General features: G+C 42.0%; 12 non-coding genes across 12 annotated transcripts; 6 read left to right on the top strand and 6 right to left on the bottom strand.

Moving 5' to 3' along the window:
* The first annotated feature begins 7,430 nt into the window (after window positions 1-7,430).
* On the top strand, window positions 7,431-7,512 carry trnas-gcu (transfer RNA serine (anticodon GCU)). The gene has a single exon. It is a non-coding gene; the product is annotated as a tRNA-Ser (tRNA).
* A 425-nt stretch (window positions 7,513-7,937) lies between these two features.
* trnat-ugu (transfer RNA threonine (anticodon UGU)) lies at window positions 7,938-8,011 on the bottom strand. Its single transcript has one exon. It is a non-coding gene; the product is annotated as a tRNA-Thr (tRNA).
* Window positions 8,012-8,563: 552 nt separating this feature from the next.
* Window positions 8,564-8,645, top strand: trnal-aag (transfer RNA leucine (anticodon AAG)). The gene has a single exon. It is a non-coding gene; the product is annotated as a tRNA-Leu (tRNA).
* A 566-nt stretch (window positions 8,646-9,211) lies between these two features.
* Window positions 9,212-9,283, top strand: trnae-uuc (transfer RNA glutamic acid (anticodon UUC)). Its single transcript has one exon. It is a non-coding gene; the product is annotated as a tRNA-Glu (tRNA).
* A 1,134-nt stretch (window positions 9,284-10,417) lies between these two features.
* On the bottom strand, window positions 10,418-10,500 carry trnal-cag (transfer RNA leucine (anticodon CAG)). The gene has a single exon. It is a non-coding gene; the product is annotated as a tRNA-Leu (tRNA).
* Window positions 10,501-11,275: 775 nt separating this feature from the next.
* On the top strand, window positions 11,276-11,357 carry trnal-aag (transfer RNA leucine (anticodon AAG)). Its single transcript has one exon. It is a non-coding gene; the product is annotated as a tRNA-Leu (tRNA).
* A 287-nt stretch (window positions 11,358-11,644) lies between these two features.
* On the top strand, window positions 11,645-11,726 carry trnas-aga (transfer RNA serine (anticodon AGA)). The gene has a single exon. It is a non-coding gene; the product is annotated as a tRNA-Ser (tRNA).
* Window positions 11,727-12,371: 645 nt separating this feature from the next.
* On the bottom strand, window positions 12,372-12,453 carry trnas-uga (transfer RNA serine (anticodon UGA)). Its single transcript has one exon. It is a non-coding gene; the product is annotated as a tRNA-Ser (tRNA).
* A 4,160-nt stretch (window positions 12,454-16,613) lies between these two features.
* Window positions 16,614-16,687, top strand: trnat-agu (transfer RNA threonine (anticodon AGU)). Its single transcript has one exon. It is a non-coding gene; the product is annotated as a tRNA-Thr (tRNA).
* A 1,696-nt stretch (window positions 16,688-18,383) lies between these two features.
* Window positions 18,384-18,455, bottom strand: trnag-ucc (transfer RNA glycine (anticodon UCC)). Its single transcript has one exon. It is a non-coding gene; the product is annotated as a tRNA-Gly (tRNA).
* A 1,407-nt stretch (window positions 18,456-19,862) lies between these two features.
* On the bottom strand, window positions 19,863-19,935 carry trnar-ucg (transfer RNA arginine (anticodon UCG)). The gene has a single exon. It is a non-coding gene; the product is annotated as a tRNA-Arg (tRNA).
* A 153-nt stretch (window positions 19,936-20,088) lies between these two features.
* trnal-caa (transfer RNA leucine (anticodon CAA)) lies at window positions 20,089-20,170 on the bottom strand. The gene has a single exon. It is a non-coding gene; the product is annotated as a tRNA-Leu (tRNA).
* Window positions 20,171-20,631: the final 461 nt, after the last annotated feature.

Here is a 20,631-nt window from a genome sequence, read left to right as displayed (position 1 = left end):
TTGTCATAAACATTTCCCGAACATGATTCATGATGATTCATGATTCACGCTGCTGTGTCCTGGTATGAAGCACAGTGGTTCTGTCAATGTGTCCTTTCTTTCTTCTTACCTTATGTTACCTTAACTGTTAAATTCAGGAATAGCTACTTTTTATTTTTTTACTTTTTTATTTATTTCCACCGTTATCTACAGTCATGCTAATTCTCAACTGTACATATATTCTTACTGGCTTCTTTTGTAAATATATTCATACATTTTATTTTTTACTTCATCTTTTATCTTTCTTATATTATAATTATATTTTGTACCACAGAGTTGTCTTTAAAGTTTGTTATACGTTGTGTATTATGGCAATAAAAACATTCTAATTCTAACTCTAATTCTTTGAAGTTGCTCTGGTGGAAATTTGACCCGTTTTTAATGATTTTTTGAGATCAGCTAAATCTATGAATTTGTCATCAACATTTCTGCAACTGAAGAACAGACTTGTGTTTTCAGAGCAGTAAGTGCTATTTGTTGGGGTGAAGTTTGTGATTTCAAATGTTTTTCATTCCGTCCAAGGGTTAACCAGGACAGAGAGTTTATTTAACAATTTGGTGGAAAAAAAGTTTTGGTTGGAATAAAAACAACAACAAAGATGGCCATTTTGAAAAGATTTGTTTAGATCAGCTGCAGCAACATTAATCACCAGAGTTAGCGGTCCTCTCACCATATGCTAACGGTCCTCATGAATTTAAGAGGATCGTTGTCTGTTCCTGATGGACTAAATGTGTTCTTCATTACAAACCATTACCAAGACCATTGAAACCGCCCAAACTAAGTAGACAGGGAGCTGTGGGAGTGGTTTCATTCAGGTATAAGATAAATTCAGGTAGAAGCCTGAAAGGGAGTCCATTGGAACTGCAACACAACTGGGAAGTGGCTGCAAAGACTCTTTGGAGGAGATCATGTGAGGTAAAAATTTGAGCTCAATCTGACTTCTATTCTCTTTGCTCTCTGTTCCCCTTTCAGGGTTAATTCACAAAAACGACATTAATTCTTGGAGCCATGTTTTCTTCAGCTCTAACTCGGATCACTGCAATCAGAGACACTGATGAAGTCTTTGTGCATAAGTGCTTCTCTTTGGGGTTGTCCTGGATGGAATTAAAGTTTTGATAGATTTCTTTAAAACAGCTAAATTCGTGAATTTGTCATGAACATTTCCCGAACTGAAGCACCAACTTGTATTCTGAGAGCAGTAAGTGCTATTAGTTGGGGTAATGTTGGTGATTTCAAAAGCCAATCACAAGCAGATGAGGTTCTATCAATTTTTGGGTGGTGGGGGTTAAGAAAGTAATTTGAAAACCGAAGCACAGACTTATGTTCAGAAAGTAGTACATGCTCTTTGTTGGTGCTGTGTCAATGAATAACAAAAATTAAAATCTCTAGTTTTGGTTGGAATTGGAATTGGAAAACAAAAGAAAACAAAAAAACAGATTTGGTCAGATCAGCTGCAGCAACACTCCCCTAATAACCAATCACCACAGTTAGCTGCCGTCTCACCATATGCTAAAGGACCTCATGAATTTAAGAGGATTGTTGTCTGTTCCTGATATGAACCATTACCAAGACCATTGAAACCGTCTCAACAAAGTAGACAGGTGGGAGTGGTTTCATTCAGACACAACAGGGAAGTCGCTGCAAGACTCTTTGGGGGAGATCATGTGTGAGCTATTTAACCCGGATCACTCCAATCAGAGACACTGATGAAGTCTTTGTGCATAAGTGCTTCTCTTTGGGGTTGTCCTGGTTGGAATTTGGACAAAAAGCAATGCCATTCCTTCTCCGTCAACCACCCCAACCGCAACTGCTATCAATGATATGGGGGGTGAGGATGAAGAAAGTAGTTTGAAAGTCACAAATGTTACCTTAACTTGAGCACTGACTTGACTGTTGAAGTGCTACTTGTTGGGGCAGTGCTGACTGACAAAGACAACAACTTCTTCTTAGAATACAATACTGATCATTTCAATTAGAAACACTGATGCCTTTTGTATCAGTGCTTCTCTTTGTGGTTGTCCTGGATGGAATCAAAAAAAAAAACAGTTTTCTTCAGATCAGCTGAATGAGTCATCAGCATTTCCCCAACTGAAGCGCCAACTTGTGTTCTGAGAGCAGTAAGTGCTATTAGTTGGGGTAATGTTGGTGATTTCAGAAGTTTTCCTTCCTTTACCCATTTCCCATTAGACCCTTCTTGGAATCTAACTCAGACCACCTCAATCAGAAACACTGATGAATTATTTGTGCACAAGTGCTTCTCTTTGGGGTTGTCCTGGTTAGAGTTTCAACAAAATGATCAAGATTCCCATTTTGAACAGATTTCTCCTGATCAATTGAAACAACGCTACCCTAATCAGTCATCACCAGAGTTAGGTCAGAATGAAAGCTTAATGTGACTTGATGAGAGACATTGATGATTATTTTCTGCATGGATGTTTCCATTTCTATGCTTTTTCCCCTTTCAGTTTCTGGTCTTTCAGTCTTGGAGCCATGTTTTCTTCAGCTCTAACTCGGAACTCTCCAATGACACACACTGATGAATTTTTGTGCATAAGTGCTTCTGGATTCCTCTGGATGGAATATGGACAAAAGTTATAACCAGTTTCAGTAGATTTCTTGAGATCATGAATTTGTCATCGACAATTCCCAAACTGAAACACAGACTTGTGTTCTGGGAGCAGTGAGTGCTGTTTGTTGGGGTAATGTTGATGATTTCAAAAGTCAATCAAAGAGCTGAAGACTGACAAGGAAGGAATTTGAACCCATATGTGCAGAGCACAACGGATTAACATTCCATCACTTTAACCACTTGGGCACCTCATGATGTTTTCTGGCTGTTGGAAAGAAATGCACATTGTCCAAAAAAAGATTTATCTCAGCTTATTCCCCACGCTGTTGGTCAGTAGCTTGGAAGGCAGCTATGCTGACCACGATACCACCATCACATGAAAAGAACATGAGATTTAACAGATTCTCTCCTTGTGAATCAAGGAGACTAGACCAGAGACCTTCCATCCTTGTTTCTACACACATAGATTGCTGAAAGTGAAACTGCTTCCGCACAACAATAAGTTCTTGGGTTCAGTTCCCGGCCTGGAGCTGCATGTAGGGTGGAGCCAGGTGATCAGAATGAGGATGCCACTTTAAGGAGGAGATTGAAGTTGTTCTTTGGGTATTCAGACAGGAAGTGTCATTTCTCCTAACATGTAGCATGATTCTTGGACGTCAGGAGTGAAGGCAGTAACTCCAACAGTTCATCCAATATGACCAGGACTGTGGCAGCAAAAAGAAGAAGCATGAAAGAAGCACGTGTTGTGACAACAACAGACCGTTGTTGGCAGGATTTGAACCTGCAATACAGACAAACCAGGTTCAGTCCAAATAGTCCAAAAATAGTCCAAAACAACAGTTTTGTTGTTGCTTCTGTCTGCAGAACTCAAAGGTATCTGGCAGGACCATGATTGCCTTTTGAGCTTCTTCAACACAGTAGCACTCTACTGTGGAGGTCATGACAAAAAAGTGGGAGGAGTGTTTGATCCCTTTGATGTCATTAGAACCTTTGTGACATCACAGAATCAGCATCTCCTTTGATGGTTACTGATGGAACAGGAAAAGGAGATGCTCTTTTCTCTTTTTCCCCTTTCAGTGTTAATTTTCAAATACAACATTAATTCTTGGAGCCATGTTTTCTTCAGATCTAACTCGGATCACTCCAATCAGAGACACTGATGAAGTCTTTGTGCATAAGTGCTTCTCTTTGGGGTTGTCCTGGTTGGAATTTGGACAAAAAACATGAGGAATGTCATTCCTTCCTTTCTTCAATCACCAGGACAGCAGGTATTATCGGTGATATGGGGGGTGGGGGTTGAGGAAGTAATTTGAAAGTCACAAATGTTACCTTAACTTGAGCATTGACAAAGAAGCACAGGAAGTACTTATCTTGTGCAACACCCTGATCTCTCAATTATCCACTCAGCTTGGAGCAATTTATCCTGTGTAGTCATCCTACCAAATTACCAAAGTGAACACAAGTGTACATGTGATGACAAAACAACAGCCATTGAAGTCCACTTAAAGGCAAACTCCTCTTTTTTTAAACTCATGTCAAAACATCATAATTAAGTTACGTCAAGAACATATAGAGCAGGTCTAGACAAAACTCTTATTAAAATTATTTTGACTTTTATTTTGAGAGCAGGAAGAAGGATATCCAATCATCTCATCTGCCACACCATACAGGGAATGTAGCTCAGTGCTAGAATGTGTGCTTTCCATGTATGAGTCCTTTGGTGCAATCCCCAGCATTGCTAAACAAGCACAGGAAGTACTTATTTGTACTAATATGACGTGGGTGTCATTCCCATTCTGAAGTGTCCAAGGTGCCTGATTAAGGCTCCACTCTCTTCGGAGGCGTGGGTTTGAATCCCACCACTGCCAGTTGCCTCCATTCCTCTGGATCCTGCATACAACATCAGTTGAGTGTGACGACTGAGTTCTCAGTTTAACACATGATGGATTCTAGGTCTCACACATGAATACCTTTTATACAATGTATGCTGAAATGAGAGATAAAAAGCTTGTAGGAAATGCCAAAGGTGCCACAGTTTCTACTAACAGTTGATTGAGGAATCAGAAGAATTGAAAACTGAATCACATCAGTGGAGGTGCGGTGATTTTCTGTTTGCAGAAAGAGGCCCTGTGAGCAGCTAAGCCACAGAACATCTTTATGACATTCTACAGCTACGATCAAAAGGCTTGTTGGGGAAATCCTTTCACTGTTTCACTCAAGTCCACAGCACTCTGCTCAGTTTTTTAGCTTTCAGCTGATCAGTAGCTGTGAATGGACCTGGTATCTGCTATATGGAGCTTTGCTTGGTTTGCATAGCTGCCTTCCAAGCAGTTGACCTGGGTTTGATTCCCGGCCATTGCAGTTCAACTGTGTGTCTACAATTTAACTTTGTGTTTTTCATGTTTTTTTTCCTTCCAGAAATCCAGAAATCCTGAAATCCTGTAGATCTCAGGCCGATGGTGCCAAAGTCCTCCAGCTACGGACCTGTAACCCGTCCTCACCACAGCTGTACATCTGTTACACCCTGTAGTTGTCTCAGGGAAAGGGAAGCATGATGTTGCAGCCTGCTGTTCCAACTACACACAGCAACAAGTGAACTAAACACAGCAGGTCCCTGGTGGGCTTCACAGCCTTTCAGCAAACAGCTGATCACATTGATAATTGTGTCACAGAGTGGAGCCGCCCCCTGGTGGTCATTAGATAGACTGCAGGTGGAAGTCTCAGTACTTTTTAACCTGCTAATACACTTTTCTAGAAAGTTTATGGTCCTTAACTTATCAGATACAACAATAACACAAAGTTACAATGATCAGTCCAGGGACACTTCTGTGCGTCTTTGTGCGCATGCGCTCAACCGTTTGAAGCAAACGTGAACGAGAGCGTGACGTATTCATCTGTGTAGCGTTGGAGATCAATGAAAGACAGGAAATGCCTTTGATGCCTTTCAATTACTATTGTAACGATGTCATCTTCACATATAACAAACTTTGGATAGTGAACAGCTAGCTGTTGCTAAAACACCGTTAGCAGAGGATGGTTTCGATCCATCGACCTCTGGGTTATGGGCCCAGCACACTTCCGCTGCGCCACTCTGCTCATAGCTAGCTGAGCTGCAGCATATAAACTCAAATCCCATCTCTGTGGAATCTGCGTAGGAATGCCATTCCTTCCTTTCTTCAATCACCAGGACAGCAGATATTATCAGTGATATGGGGGGTGGGGGATAAGGAAGTAGTCTGAAAGTCACAAATGTTACCTTAACTTGAGCACTGACTTGACTGTTGATTTCAGTAAATGCTACTTGTTGGGGCAGTGCTGACTGACAAAGACAACAACATCTTCTTAGAATACAATACTGATCATTTCAATTATGAAACACAGACGACTTCCTTTTGTACAAGTGCTTCTCTTTGCGGTTGTCCTGGGTGGTATTAAAACCAGTTTTGATAGATTTCTTCAGATCAGCTGAGTGAATGAATTTTTCGTCAACATTTCCCGAACTGAAGCACAGACTTGTGTTCTGAGAGCAGTAAGTGCTATTTGTTGGGATCGTGTTGGTGATTTCAGAAGTCAATGACAAGTTTTATCAGTTTTTAGGGTGTGGGGGTAAAGAACATCTGAATTAGTTAGCACATACTAAGTTATCTTAATGGGTAGGCTGCTGGCTTAGCATGTATTTGTATCAATCAGCTTCTCAGCTGTTCTGAATGGTGACAGTGGGGCAGCCTTTGTGTTTACATCTGAATCACATGTGATTTTGGAAATTCTTCAAAGCAGCTTCAAAGGAGGAGTTTCATTCTGTGAGTATTGTGACATCATCAGGCGATGTATCAAAGGCAGCAGCTCTTCAGACACACAAGTGACACACAACTGTGAGGAGCACAAGTGTTGACCTCTCGCACCCTACACATTCAAACCCCAGCAGTGCTGTGGTTCATACTTTACAGTATGTTTTCAGTCAGACCTGCTGATCTGCAGTGATGGGCTGTGTGTGCCAAACACTGCATGTTTTCACATGGGGGTGGGGGGGGCTGAAATTACAAAGGGAGAAAGAAAAGACAGAGGGAGGCTTGTCACTGTAAATTACTGTGATGAGTGCTGATTCTCTCAAATAAGAATCTGTTTAAAACAAACAAACCAAATCAATTAAACGGCTTTGCTTTGTCGTGACACCCAAACATTTGGACACAACTTTCTGACGGGCTGTCATTAGTCTTACTAAAGTTTTCCGAGCGTGAAAAGCAGTTTCACCACCAAATTTCCTTCTGCTGAACAAAGCTGTAATAAAGGAAGTGATGAGCAGGAACTCGAAGCACTGCAGGATGTCTTGTAGCCAACAACAGAAGTGCCACTGCAGCACTCTGCTGCTCAACTCTCAGTATTATAGATATGATAGACAACATTCTCTGTGTTTTCCTGTTAATCAGTGCTGCTGATAAACTCATGTCTCATGATGGGACATCCAGTGTGTATAAACAGCAGAGGATGGTTTCGATCCATCGACCTCTGTGTTATGGGCCCAGCACACTTCCACTGCGCCACTGTGCTCACTATGTTCAGGTTGCAATGTCCTCTGGAGTTTTGTGTAATTTTTCACCACCACATCCACGTTCTGTCAAAGCGGCTGTGGTGGTTAAAAGGTACTGAGATTTCCACCTGCAGTGTATCAAATGACCACGAGGCAGCTTGGAAAATGAAGTCAGATCTTACTGAAGAGCATCAGACTTTTAATCTGAGGATCCAGGGTTCAAGTCCCTGTTCAGGTGCTGCACCTTCTTCCCAATGGCTGTTTTTTTGTCATCACATGTACCTTTGGGTTCATGACGAGGTGGCCGAGTGGTGAAGGCGATGGACTGCTAATCCATTGTGCTCTGCACGCGTGGGTTCGAATCCCATCCTCGTCGGTGTTCAGCTGGCTTTAGTCTGTCTGAGTTGTACCCTGCTGTTGAGCAGATTAAAATGTGGTGATTGCCCTTTTTTAACAGGAGACAAACTTTGTTAAGAGTCATGATGGTCACTACACTACAGAAACTGCATGCACTCATTCATTTGAAGCGAACGTGAGAGTGTGACGTATCCATCTGTGTCACGTGGGGCATCAATGAAAGACAGGAAATGCCTTTGATCTCCAGTGTGTTCCAGTCTCGTTGTGGAGTTATTAGTTGTTGATTCTGCAAAAATGTGGTGCGGTGAAATGGTCCATAGAAGTCTAATATCACCGAAACATGTTAACCAGACAGTGTTCAAGGATTTGAGGTTTAAACCACTAAATTCTCATTATTAACTAAAGCTGTGTCTGTTATATCTATAACATTTAACCTTATGTGCAAGGCACTGCTGGGATTTGAACCCAGGCTCTCCTGTTTACAAGACAGGCGCTTTGACCAGCTAAGCCACAGCACCACTCTGAAGTACATGTATATACAGAGGATCTGGTGATGGAAGTGTAATGTGTATACTGCAGCTGAGGTTGATGGTAAAGTGGTTTGTTTTAATGTGGGAGTGCAGCGTTTGGATGCTCCAATCAGTCCAAGAAGGGTTTCCACATGTATGGATTCCCCAAGAACCATGAGGGCTGGAAAACGTGGTGTGTGTGATTGTGTGCGTGTGTGTACAGATACAAATGTTAATAAAGATAAGTATATGTATCGCAAAGGGCCTCTGATATAATACAGAGGTTGTCAATTGAGATTGAGGTAGTGATTTAATCATTTTACTCCTGGAGATACTTTCACTATATATAATCACACTGTGCAAATAAAGATCAGTATATGCATCACGGTACCACTTTGGGTTCGTTTAGAGAACATGTGCTGACGGCTGGGGAATTAGCTCAAATGGTACCCATGACCTTGGCGTTATCAGCGCCACACTCTAACCATTGCCGTTAGCTGTGTATGAGGGAGCTGAGCTGCAGACCATTCAGTGTGTAGTGGGTTTGAATTTTGTTAACAGGGTAGTGTGGCCGAGCGGTCCAAGGCGCTAGATTAAGGCTCCAGTCTCTTCGGAGGCATGGGTTCGAATCCCACCACTGCCAGTTTGTTTCTTGTCGATGAAAACTAATCAGCTAATTCGGGCATTTTTTGTCTCCCTGTGAACAAAAGTTATAGAATCCAGTGAAAGACGATACCAACACCAGGTGGGCTGAAATGAGAAACATCACAGTCAACCAGAGTTTGTGCTTGCGTATGAAAACATGTAGGTTTGGCAGGGGACACCCAGATTTGAACTGAATGGTGAACAGAACATCCAGCATCAGTGGGCTCAACCAGCTGAAATAGCTCAGCTGGGAGAGCGTTAGACTGAAGATCTAAAGGTCCCTGGTTTAATCCTGGGTTTCGGTTTTTTTGACCTACCTTTCCAATATTCTCCCTCCTCTTTCAACCACACCATGAAATATTGTGAGGGTGGATGCGTCACGCTGACTGGTTGTGTGTCCAAAAGGCTGTCAAACACATCTTTCTTCCATTTTCTCCTCCAAACATTTGTACACAGTTTTGAGATTTCCCATAATGTCATATGTGTGTCATTTTTGCAGTGAATTATTTAATTAAATGTAAAACTGTTATAAATGGAGTGTTGCAAAGAAGCTGTGTCATAGAATCCCATATGGTCTAGCGGTCAGGATTCCTGGTTTTCACCCAGGCGGCCCGGGTTCGACTCCCGGTATGGGAATTTGCTTTACAACAACGGACCAATGAACGTCTACCACTGATCTACATCCTCTTTGGGTTCGAATCACACTTCTGACAGAAATGTCTTTTCTTTCACCTCTACTGCTGTTAGTTGTCTTTGGGGACAAAGTTGTTTTATGTATATAATATGTATTACATAACAACTAATTACACTTGGATGAATTAAAATTTTATTTTTTTACTTTAACAGTAAGTGAAAACACGAAGAACAAGTGTGCATGTGGAGACGTCCTCTTCCTCTGTGTCCTGGACACTAAAAAGCAGATGAAGCAAAATAGGTGAGAACAGATGATGTTCAGTTGTTGAAATTTCTTTTTTTGGACGATATGCTTTGATCATAATCATGGACCAGCAAAGATGGTGACAGATAGAACATCATGTTATGTCAGCACCACAAAAGTAGTACAAAGAAGTACCAAGATGTACAGAGGATCTGAAAATATTGCAAAGTGGCTGACTATCATGACTCCTAGCAAAGTTTGTCTCCTGTGAAAAGCAGTCAATCACCAATATCCCTTCTCCTCAGCACAGCATGAGCCACAAAATTAACATTGCTCTTGCTTCAGTTGCCAAGATACTGCAACTAGCAACCAGACAGCAAACCTCACACAGCTCCATAGTATTACAGTTAGCACCCCTATCGGCTGAAAGGCAACAGATGGGCTCATCCGGGATTTGAACCTCCATTGATGATGGCTTTTTATAGAGGTTGTGCACACGTGCAACTCAACGTGAACATGAACCAACTAAGATCAGCTGTTCTGGAACCGGATACTCAAATTTTCAAAGAGAAATTGGCAGTACTGATGCTGAGCTGCTTAAAGTGTCTGTCTTGTAAACAGGACATCCTGCATTCATACCCCAGCAGTGCTTCACTCTCAGTGGAGTTCCTCCTCATCACCTCAACTAAGCAGAAAGTCATCTCTGCAGTTGTTCTCTGAAACGTCTGTATCTGTATCGTAGAAGAAGTAAACATTTTACATTTTCTTGCAAAAGAAAAAAAAAACACAGAAGCACACATTCACCATATAAGAAGTGGAGACGGTTTGGCAGCTAAGCCAACTTTGTCCATAAACACACCTTGCTGAAGTAGAGGTGAAAGAAAAGCACTTTCTGTCAGAAGTGGGATTTGAACCCACGCCTCCAGGGGAGACTGCAACCTGAACGCAGTGCCTTAGACCGCTCAGCCATTCTGACAACAAAAGCTCGCAAATGAGCCGAAAAATTTGTCAAAAAACAATCAATCTGACAATCAATCTGTCTTTTTCTTTTGTCCTCAGTAAAATAAACTACATTTAAAAGCTTCACAATGTGAACAAGCTTCCAATGACAACCGTCCCAAGTAAAGTCTCCATATTGTTCAACTTTTGCCCAAATGATTCAGTTGTGGAACTAATTTTCACTCCTATGCCGATGATCCCCTCCAACGAGACAACCACCTTTTGTTACTCAGTGTGATTCAACTTTTTTAAGATTTGGCAATATATATGAATGAATCTGATTTAATTTGAATCTGTGATTTTTGTTTTGGTGGCCATCAGAATTTATAATGAAACTAGTTGTGCTAACTCAGGCGTGGCTGGATTTGTGAAGTAATGTCAAATCTGTAAATATTAGTCAAAGAAGACAAGAAGACAAATGTCTCCCTTCGATAGCTCAGTTGATAGAGCGGAGGACTGTAGAGGCTTACAGCTGAAATCCTTAGGTGATTCTGTGATGTCGCAAAGGTTCTAATGACATCACAGAGATCAAAGGCTCCTCCCATTTTTTTGTCATGACCTCCACAGTAGAGTGCACTCTGTTAATGAAGCTCAAAAGACAAACATGGTCCTGCCAGATAACTTTGAGTTCTGCAGACAGAAGGAACACAAAACTGGAATTATTTGGACTGAACTGGATTTGAAACCTTCACTGTTGGACTTTGGAGAAGTGGGTGATGAACATCCAGCACGAATTTAGACAGTCATACAGTGGTAGTGTGGCCGAGCGGTCCAAGGCGCTGGATTAAGGCTCCAGTCTCTTCGGAGGCGTCGGTTCGAATCCCACCACTGCCACTTTGTTTCTTGTAAATGGAAACCAATCCACTAAGTCAGGCACTTTTCATCTCCCTGCGAACAAAAGTTACAGTGACAGACGATACCAACACCAGCTGGGCTGAAATGAGAAACATCACAGTCAGCCTTTTCAGACCCAGGTAGGTTTGGAGGTCTACCAGGTCCAATTCTCTCCAGATGTCCCCAAACACACGCTTCCCCTCCAGGTTTGTCATCTCCAGTATAATTCCCTTGATGGACTCTGGGAAAAAGAGTTGGAAGCTGTGCTGGGAGCTTTGCTGTGCATGGTTGTTGTGGCCGAGTGGTTAAGGCAATGGACTAGAAATCCATTGGGGTTTCCCCGCCCAGGTTCAAATCCTGCCAACAACGGTTGGTTGTTTTTTCCGGTTTGGGAAGCCTTTCAATGTCGCTCCAGTTGTGCTTCTGAGCAAGCTATTAGCTTTTAAAACTAAATTTATTTTTAAGTCACAAGAGCATCTGAATCTCCAAAGAAATAACGATACAAAAATAACTATACTAAATAAATAAGACAAAATAAATTAATTGACCATTAACTGTTATTTTTATTTTTTTCCAAAATAAGCTTTTCCTCTGGAGCCACAGGTTGCCGACCCCGGCCCTAATCTAAGTGATTTCCATGTATTCTTCATTGTGAGACGATGTTAAGGAGGGAATTAATGTTATGTAAATATAATGATACATTATATCATCTATATTAATTTACATTATCTGAAATTTTTTGTCAGGCTTCCTCTCTTGCCTTGTTTGCAGAAACACTGTTGCAGTGTTGCTATTCTCGTTCTTGCGTCCATGGCCTGGAAGTGGAACTAAAGGTGTGTCCCTATCACCGACCTTGATAATGAAAACTGAGCACCAGTCAGTGCGCTGATCCTCTAAGATGAGTCCTAACAACATGAATCAGCTGTCCCATATTTTAATGCCGTGCATATTACAGATATTCTCTAACCTGCTCTGGAGCTCTCTCACTGGGAAACTTGGTCAAAAATGACTAGCCGTTGTTGGCAGGATTCGAACCTACGCAGGAAAACCCCAATGGATTTCAAGTCCATCGCCTTAACCACTCGGCCACAACAACCATTAGCTGCATAGGTTTCTTAAATAAATAAAGTAACAAAAGTAATCATTAACAGCCCTTCAAAAAGGGGGACCAGAGGGTGTGTGCTAACGACAGGCTCATCACACACCGGCATGAAGCTGGCCCCCCAACCCCCCAAAAAATTCAGAGAAATAGTCTGAGGAGGGGTTCCAGGTCAGTATCTGGAGGATTTTGCAGATGATGTGCTCCTTTCGGCACCATCAGCCTGAGAACAACAGCACTCATTGGATCGGTTCACAGCTGAGTGTGAAGCAGCAGTGGAGCAGTGGAAGAGTGCTGGGCCCAAAACCCACCTCTGCTGAGGCACTGATGCAAATAACAAACTACATTGAGCAATGTTTACTGCCTTTACTGCCACTACATGTTGATGTTACCACAGCTGTGCTGTCCCTTTCCTCTACACCTCCACTGATGTGATTAAATTTTCCATTAACTGTTGGTCGAAATTTACTACATAGCTTTTCATCTCTCATTTCAGCATTGAACCCGGGGCCTCATACATGCAAAGCATGCACCTTACCGCTCAGCTACATCCCCTGCTTGGTGGGCAGCTTTAGCTAACCAGATGGCTGCTGAGCTCCTGTGACAGCATCTGTCTGATGAAACCTTTTGGATGAGATGAGGCCGTTGATAATGCTGCCTGTCCTGCTGAATTTAGGTCACCTGCACTTTTGGAAACAGTCAGAGCTCCAGACACAATAACTGATTGTAAAACTAAAGAAAAATACTTTAAACATGAGCTCTGTGTCACATTCATGCAGCTTGTGTACAAACAGACACCTGAAACACCTCCTGTGTGGAGAGTGGAGTGTGTCTTTGGATGAAAGATACACTGTTTGGTTCTGAGCTGATCATTAATAATCAATCAATGAATGTCATGCCATGTTGCAATCATAAATGCCTTAATTCTTGTCTCCTGTGAAAAGTGGTCAATCACCAAATTTCCTTCTGCTAAACACAAAATTACAGTTTCTCTTGTTCACAGACTGCAGGTAAAAGCTGTAGTACAGGAAGTGTCCTGGGTTGAAATCCCAGTCGAGCCCATAATGTCTTGTGGCCAACAGAAGTGCCTCACTCTCATGACTCTTACCAAAGTTTGTCTCCTATGAAAAGGCACTCACCAATTTCCTTCTGCTAAACACAGGACCGTGCAACAACATTAACATCTTCTCTTGTCTACTGCAGCCAGGGCTTCAAAGCCTCGGTCTTCTGATCCAAAGTCAAACACCTTGTCCTTTGGGCCATGTGGGGTCTGAGTGTCGCCCATTTTAATGTCCTGTTGTCAGTTTGTTGTCTGTTCTTGTCATATTTCATTTCTTGAAAACCCAGAGGTGGATGATGGAAACCATCCTTTGCTAAGGCAGTGATGCAAATAACAAACAATGTGCTACATTGTACCTTTTCACAAAGCATAGCTTGCAGTTGCAGTAAAGTTGGTGATAATCCATGCTAATCCATTGTGCTCTGCACGTGTGGGTTCGAATCCCATCCTCGTCAGTGTTCATCGTTCCTCGTTGGAAAAAAAATGAAAGATCTGACAACAGTTTTGAAAGCAGATACAGTCCATCCAACTTTGAATTAACCTTAAAGAGGTTTCAAGGATATTTAGAGAATGTTCAAGAAGGACCAACATGGACAGGCAGGATTCAAACCCCCTACACACTGAATGGTCTGCAGCTCAGCTGCCTCATACACAGCGAACTGCAATGGTGAGAGTGTGGTGCTGGTAACGCCAAGGTCATGGGCTCAATCCCAATACTGACCACATGCAGCATCTCAGAACATGATACCTTTCACTCTGTCTGTATGAAACCCCATAGACTTCAACACACTTTGACTTGACTTTCCAACCAGTGAAGCCGGTAGACTGCAGGTGGAAGTCTCAGTACTTTTTAAAACATGCACAATAAAAATAAAACAAAATAATTAAAACCAATTTAAAGAAAAGTCAGACCGAACCTGAATGCTCCATCTGGACTCAGGTTCTGATTGGACCTCAGCTGATGTTAATCAGTGTAATCAGAGCAGAGAGCAGCTCCGGTATGAAACCAGAATCATTGATCCCCCACGCAACACAGATGCATACGTCACACTCTCTCATGTTTGCTTCAAATGGTGAGCTCAGCACCACAAAAGTAGTACAAAGAAGTACCAAGATGTACAGAGGATATGAAAATATTGCAAAGTAAGTGGCTGACCATCATGACTCCTACCAAAGTTTGTCTCCTGTGAAAAGCAGTCAATCACCAATATCCCTTCTCCTCAGTGTAACCCTGTTAAAAAAAAAGGGTCAATAAATAGTTTAAATATGTTCATGTTTGATAAATTGTGGTTAAAAGTATTAAGAATAATATTTCATGAAAAAGCTTAAAAGATACAAATGTGCACTTTAACATATTTTGTTTTATTTTGAAAAGCCACCGGGTTAAGAAAGAAGTACAGATCGTGAAAATTGTAATTCTGGTAATTAATTGGTTAAGAGCTGGCGAAACAGGAAGTGTATGTATTGTGTGTGAAAAAAAAAACTTGACAGTTGCGAGAGGAAGAGCGGGAGACTCGAGGAGGAGAAGCGAGGACTGCTGGCGTTCAATGTGGCAGAGTGAGCAAATATGCAGAACACGGACATTGTTTGTAAGAATATCAGGAGATAAGCGGACAGTGAATCTCGTAGTGACTGATATTCAGCGCAACACCGCGTTCCAGTGGAAGGACGAATACTTTGGCAGAGAGTATTCCATGAGGAGCACCGCTAACCGCTAATGCTGCTCGCATTAGCTTAGCTACTTCATTCACGTGCAGCTAGACCAGCTACTCGACTACGGGAGAAGTTAGCCTGCTGTGTGCCGGACCTGTTAAGACAGTCAGCGGTGACGTTCTACCGGGAGTGTGGGAGTCATCTGCAGCCGTCTTGGCAGCAACACGCTGATCCAGACAGGAAGAATAGTCACCATCCGCCCATGCATCAGCAACCCGCTGGTACTGCATACGGGACGAGGACGCCATCACTGCAGTGAGTCTCTTGGCTGTTTTATTTCAGCGCTTTAGCGTGAAACCGCCATTGTGTTTCTGGCTACAACGCACACGAGCATCGCTTCGGGCCTGCATCGTTAATATCCTTTTTTTCAGTTAGTTATAACTGCCGGCTTTAGGTGTGTTATTAATTTCTTATTAATGAGTGCACTCAAAATAAGGTGTTATTTGAATATTTAGAAATTGATAAGTTAAAGGTACAGAAAGGTTTTGAATTGGAGTGTTTATTTTGTGTATTTTCATTGTTGAGCGAGCATTTGTGTTTATATTTACATCAGTAAATCTTTAAAATTGACCTTTCTTCTGGTTATTTGTGTTTGACATATTATTGTTGTTTACAAAGTGTTAAAAGGGTACTTACAGGTGGTGAAGAAAATTTAATTATTTCATTTATCTATAGTTTTGAGTAAAATCATTAAAAATTAGTGTAAATACATTCGATGAGTAGATGAAAGTGGTTTGTATCATAGTATAAATAGATATTAGTTGGCCAATATTAAATTACAGTATACTTCTCATTTGGTATTAGTTAACCTTAAAGAAAGAGATTTCTAAACTGTAAGAACTTGGGAAGCGTACCTCATAAACATAGACAGGCCGTCTAGAGGGCGCTACATCAGCACAGCATGAGCCACAAAACTACCATTGCTCTTGCTTCAGTTGCCAAGATACTGCAACTAACAACCAGACAGCAAACCTCACACAGCTCCATAGTGTAACAGTTAGCACCCTTATTGACTGAAAGGCAACAGATGGGCTCGTCTGGGATTTGAACCCGGGACCTCTCGCACCCTAAGCGAGAATCATACCAACGAGCCATGTGGGCTGGGGAGGTCATGGGAGGTCGTGACAAAAAAGTGGGAGGAGTCTTTGATCCCTTTGATGTCATTAGAACCTTTGTGACAGAATCAGCATCTCCTTTGATGGTTACTGATGGAACATTTGTGGCGTTTGTTTTTTTTTTTTTTTTGATTAACCTCATTATTTACACACAGCACATTCAGGACATTAATGTGACAGTTAATTATATGCTAAAGAAAAGTCACGATGGTCAGCCACGTATGTTGGGGGTATTTTCAGATCCAAAATACATCGCTGTACATCAGAGTGGTGCTGTGGCTTAGTTGGTCAAAGCGCCTGTCTAGTAAACAGGAGAGCCTGGGTTCAAATCCCAGCATTGCCTCATTGATAAAATGTAAGGCTGTTGAGTTAATCTCATGTAAGTTCTGTTAAAAAGACACAACACTCTCTCTGACCAGTCAGTTAACTGTTACAGTCTTTATGTCTCTCTGTTGAGCATCCTTAAGTTTTGTGGAAGAGGTGAAATCAAACCAGATACTATCCAGCAAAAACAGCTGTGAATTTGAGCCGGTAACAGGCTTTGATGTCATTAGAACCTTTGTGACATCACAGAATCAGTATTCAGGGGTGCTGATTTATATTGGTGGGAGTGTTGATAGATTGTTGGAGCTGCTTTGAAGAATTTCCAGGATGGCCGAGCGGTCTGAGGTCGCAGTCTCTCCTGGAGGTGTGAATTCAAATCCCGCTTCTGACAGAAACTGCTTTTCTTTTCTCGACTGCTGTAAGATGTGTTTGGGGACAAAGTTGTTTTGGTCAACTTTTGACCACCCACACTTCAGGCAGGCTATCGGGCAGTCTTTACTGTAAGGCCACTTTCAGACTGCTCAAATGGTAGAGCGCTCGCAAAAATGTTGAAATGGAAACATGAATGTTACTGAGTGTTATTTTCCCGTTTGTTTTTACTTTTTCTATGATACAGACACGGTTTCAGAGAACAACTGCAGAGAAACTGGCAGTACTGATGCTAAGCTGATTAAAGTGATTAAACAGGACATCCTGCGTTCAAACCCCCGCAGGGCTTCACTCTCAGTGGAGTTCCTGCTCATCACTGAAACAAACTGATGAAAACCATCACTTCCTGTATTACAGCTTTTACCTGCAATATCTGGACAAGAGAAACAGAAATTTTGTGGTTGTTGCTGTTTTTAGCAGAAGGTGATTGATCATTGGCTGGAACTCATATCAATCAGATATTTCTTTATTTGGACCATGTGCTTTGACCATCAGGGGACAGTTTGTTCTGTAATGTTGCTCACAATATTTAAACAAAAAACTCCATATGTATTCCAAAGCAGCCCAATTTTTATCTTCCGTATCCAATTTCATCAATTATGACACAACTATCAATGTGTTCAGCTGTTTGCTGAAAGACTTTGAAGTCCACCCAGAGACCTGCTGTGTTTAGTTCACTTGTTGCTGTATCTAGTTGGAACAGCAGGCTGCAACATCATGTCTCTGTGGTGCAATCGGTCACCGCATTTGGCTGTTAACTGAAAGGATGGTGGTTTGAGACCACCAAGGGAAGTGCTTTGTCTTATCCACTGGAATTATAGTGGACATGTGGAACCCCAAGATTTGATCTGGAGAAGGTGTATGACCGGGTTCACAGGGATGTTCTGGAGTATGGAGCCATCCCATCATTATATGGCAATAAGCTGAACTTGTCTCTGGTGGGTGTTGGCGTCCAGCAGGGCTGTGCTTTGTGTCCCATACTTGAGGTTGTCATGGTCTCCATGGTGACAGTCCTTTTCGTTTTCTTATGGTGTATTGTGGTAATCACTTATTCTATTCTGTCAATTAGGACTGCTCGTGCTGAAGTCCACCCATCTTCGTACCTTCGAACCGCCCATCTTTTTTTTCTTGGTTATACGGGGGGGCTCTGTCTTGGTTTTTGCATTGGCTGTGGTTGTCTGAACACTCTGGCTTCATGTTGCTTCCCTTTGGATGGATGCAGACAAATTTCCATTACTGTGAATAATGTAGAGAAAAGACTAACCTTCCTCTGGCAAAAGTTAAACTGCAATGGCCGGGAATCGAACCCGGGTCAACTGCTTGGAAGGCAGCTATGCTCACCACTATACCACCATTGCATGTGAAGGTTCAAAACTGGTTATGAAACTGGTTATGGGAACTCACATGTGGCTGGATTTATGACCGAACATTATCCACACTTTAAATGAATCAAAGTAAACTAATTCTTTGTCTTTGATCTCTCTGATGTCATTAGAACCTTTGTGACATCACAGAATCAGCATCTCCTTTGATGGTTAGTGATGGAACAGGAAAAGGTCAGATCCTGATATAATCTTGTGAATCCACAAGATTCTGGATTTATTTCCTTTCCTGGATTTACTTCATCATTTCAGTGACTCTGTGGATTCAACTGACAAATGCAAAATACAACCAACATTTAAACGATGACGTGTTGAAACAAAACTTTATTGATTCCACTTTGCAGAAAGAAGAACACAGTGAGGCACTGACTGAACAGGACTTTACCTTTTCCAGATCCCTTCCTACATCCTGATGAATGTTGAAGCAAAGAGATATTTAGGACTCATGTTCATGTTCCTGTCGCCCCATCTGACTGATCTGTTTTTCTCCTGAAAGAACAAAGTCAGAGAGCCAAAGCCAGAACAAAGTCAAAGGGCACTTCCCAAGCTGGATTTTCCAGATCTCCAGATCTCCTCCACAGAAGGTGGATGTGATCTCAGGTCATGGCCAACACTGACCTCTGGTGCTCGATGCTGCCTTCATCCTGATGAATGTTGAAGCCATGAAATATTACAAGATCAGATGATAAACTAACAACAGCACATTAAAAAGGCCCACGCGCAGAGATCACATGGCCTAAAGGACAAGGCCTCTGTCTTCGGATCAGAAGACTGAAGGTTCCAGTTCCTTCTTGGTTGGTCAGTGGTGTATTACAGGTGAAGGGACTTAACAAATTGAAATTTCCTGCATATTTTTTTCACTCTCATTTCGGCTTCAAGCAGCAATACCTGGTATAAAAGGCATTCATGTGGGAGACCTAGAATCCATGATGTGTTACACCAATAGACTGTAACTGCGCACTAGTGGTCAATCAGAATAATGAACGTGGGTAGAAGATAATATAATACATAATTAAAAAAACAAAACTCTGACTTCTGCTCTATAAGACATTACTGGGACAAGATTCCATCGCCTTTGAAATGATTCAGTTGCCTTTGAAGTGACTGTGATGTCACTGGCTCCCAATAATTCCATGTAAATACCAGCTGGCAGACAGAGTCACATCACAGTACATGCACAGGAGAATTACAGCGAAACACACTGACAAACACAAACATCATGCCAAAGAGGATGAAGATCGCACATGGAGGCCAAAATAACGGCAACACAGCAGAAGAAGGTCTGCTTGCCTTGTCTGTTGCCATTATTTTGGCTTTGGGTTCCAGGTCAGTATCTGGAGGATGATGTGATGTGATGAGATGATGTGCTCCTTTCGGCACCATCAACCACAAAGGGACTCGAACCCTCAGTCTTCTGATCCGAAGTCAGACGCCTTGCCCATTAGGCCACGTGGTCACTAGGCCACGGTGATGTCCCATTGTCAGAATCAGTCAGTTCTTTCTCTTGGCATGATAACACTGTGAGAGATGTGCATTTGAAGCCTTCACTGTGGGACTTTGGATAAGTGGATGGTGAACATGGGAAACTTGCTCCTTGAAAACAACTAAACATTGTTGACAGGATTTGAACCTGCGCGGGGAAACCCCAATGGACTTTGAGTCCATCGCCTTAACCACTCGGCCACAACAACTACATGAGCCGCAAGAAAAGTAGAAATACACAAAAAACTAAAAAAGCTGAGCAGAGTGCTGTGGACTTTTGAAGGTGCTGTGTTCAGGTGACAGTCTCCTCTGGAACTGAGGGTTCAAATACCACTCCTGACAGTCTGTGCTGTTACCCAGCTTCTTTGTCTGAGGGCCTTCTGGGGAAAGATCTTTGTTGTGCTTTAAGTCACATCTGTCCTCATTCTGCTGATTCCTCAATTAACTGTTAGTACAAACTGTTTGTAAATGTTAGCACCTTGAAACTTCCGACATAGCTTTTTATCTCTCATTTCAGCATTAAGAAGCAATGCCTGCTATAAAAGGCATTCACGTGGAAGACCTAGAACCTGTGATGTGTTTCACGAAGAGCTCAGTCATCACACTCAACTGATGTTGTAAACAGGTTACATTCAGAGGAATAGAGGTAATTAGTAGTGATGGGATTCAA

The sequence above is a fragment of the Echeneis naucrates genome, chromosome 2 (assembly GCF_900963305.1).
Source record: "Echeneis naucrates chromosome 2, fEcheNa1.1, whole genome shotgun sequence".
NCBI lineage: Eukaryota > Metazoa > Chordata > Actinopteri > Carangiformes > Echeneidae > Echeneis > Echeneis naucrates.
This window is presented reverse-complemented; position numbering and strand designations above follow the sequence as displayed.